Source organism: Monodon monoceros, unplaced genomic scaffold (assembly GCF_005190385.1).
Source record: "Monodon monoceros isolate NGI ecotype Baffin Bay Population unplaced genomic scaffold, NGI_Narwhal_1 Super_Scaffold_12, whole genome shotgun sequence".
Taxonomy (NCBI): domain Eukaryota; kingdom Metazoa; phylum Chordata; class Mammalia; order Artiodactyla; family Monodontidae; genus Monodon; species Monodon monoceros.
This window is the reverse complement of record NW_021703768.1, coordinates 20,715,357-20,717,369: the sequence shown is the minus strand read 5'-3', so window position 1 is coordinate 20,717,369 and position 2,013 is coordinate 20,715,357. Positions and strand designations below refer to the sequence as shown.

The 2,013-nt window shown below is 38.4% G+C and overlaps 1 pseudogene; it reads right to left on the bottom strand.

The window, feature by feature from the left end:
* Positions 1–509: 509 nt before the first annotated feature.
* On the bottom strand, positions 510–1,249 carry LOC114892054 (annotated as a pseudogene).
* Between the last annotated feature and the right edge of the window lie 764 nt (positions 1,250–2,013).

Here is a 2,013-nt window from a genome sequence, read left to right as displayed (position 1 = left end):
ATAATATAAATGTAACAAAAATGTCCCAGTTATATACAATGAAAACTAAAATTTATTGCTCTGAGAAACTAAAAAGGCCAAAATAAATGGTGAGATGTACCATATTTATGAGTTAGAAGACTCAAGAGGTTAAAATGTCTCTTCTCTCCAAGTTGATTTTGATTCCAATCATAAGCAGTCTCTGTGTGTGTGAGTGTGTGAATGGTAATATAATTCTATTTTTCATGTGAAAATGAGAAGTGCCCAGAAAAAAACAAGGAAACCTTGAAAAAGAAGAAAATAATAGGTAAGCATATATCACCACATTTAAAATCTAACTATAAAGATATACTGGCATAAGCACAGTCAAAAGATAGGTTGAATAGGCATTCCAGAAAATTCCATATATATTGGCCAGACTTGCGGCAAAATGGCCATTGCAGTTCACCGGGGAAATGATGGTCTTTTTAGGAAATGGTCCTAAGTGAAAGTGAATCTCTATATGAAAAAATTTACTTTGACCTTATTTTTCAAAGAAGGGAAATGCTTATTGGAGTGGGGGGACAAGGGGACATCACTCTTTCTCTGACATCTCCTATTGTAACTTCATGATTTATGAGTAAGGATGCTGGTCCACCACTGTCAAATGAGTTTCCAGTTCTCCACATTGCTGTAGTTGAGGGCTCAGACTTGGCCCCATCATTGGGGGTATCCTGTGTCTCTGGCTGCAGTGGGAAAGGTATGCAGAATCTGCAGGCATCTCTAGGTGGCCCAGGGGCTATGGGCGAAAGCTGCTTGTACACCTAACGACTCTTGCTGTTGGTGACCTCTGAAACCTCTGCATCCTCAAACACTGTGATTAGCAGTGAGCTGGACGAGTGTTGACACATTAGCAATGAGAGGCTACTGCACATCCAGGTGCTACAGATTGACTACAGCAGTGTGTTCTCCCTAAACCGAGCTAAATCACCACTCCAATCAAACAGCTTGATCACACACTTATTGGCTTTCTGCAGTCTCCCTCTGCCAGCCCATCCATCTTCCTCTTCTTCCTCGTTTGCTGGTGGCAGAAGTGGGCAGATGGCCTTTTGCTGGTGGCCACAATGATGGAGCAATCCATGCCGTGGGTATCTGAGTGGGTCTTCCAGGCTTCCTCAGCCAGATGCTCCCTGTCCTTGTAACTCTTCTCCAACAGACACTGCGGAAGGGCATCCAGTTTGTTCCTGGTCTGGGACATCTTCAATTCTTACTTCTCTACTTTCACCTTCACCGGGAATTTAGTTTGGGTCTCACTACACACAAAAATTAAGCTCAGATGCTATAAATATTCATAGAGTGGTAAAACTTAGAGAAAAGAAGGAAGAATACATGACCAGGGTACAAAAACATTCGTTAAATACATCACAGAAATCAATAACCGTAAAAGTAAAGATGGATAGTTTGCTCATCACTAAAATTGATAACTTCTATCAACCAAAAATCACAAAAGAAGGAACAAGCCAGAAACAGAGAAAATATTTGCAGTGCAAATATCTAAGTAAGTTCTCCTATGTGGATTTTTTTAATCCCATAAATTAATAAGACAAAGTATAAATAATCTGAGAGATAATAATAATAAATGAGGATATCAAAGACTCCTAAGAATAAAAAAAGTTGTTTCGGCGCAGTACTTATCAAGTAAGTGCATATCAAACTATAAGAAGGACAGACACACACACTGGAATTATAATTAAACGGTGATAATAATAAGTGTTGGATAAAATGTGAAGTCAGAGGGAATCATAATTTTCTAGATGGAAGTAAAGATTGATACAATAAGTTTTGAACACTCTTTGACAATACTGTTAAAACTAAACAAACACCTATTTTATGACCCAGCATTTATACTCATAGGTATGTGCGCAAAGGAAATGAGTGCCAATGTCCACACATACACACACACACAAAGTGAAATTATTTTCATAGCATTTCATGCATAACAGTTAAAAAACAAAAACAACCCAGTGTCCATTAGTGGTAGAATGTATTACTAAA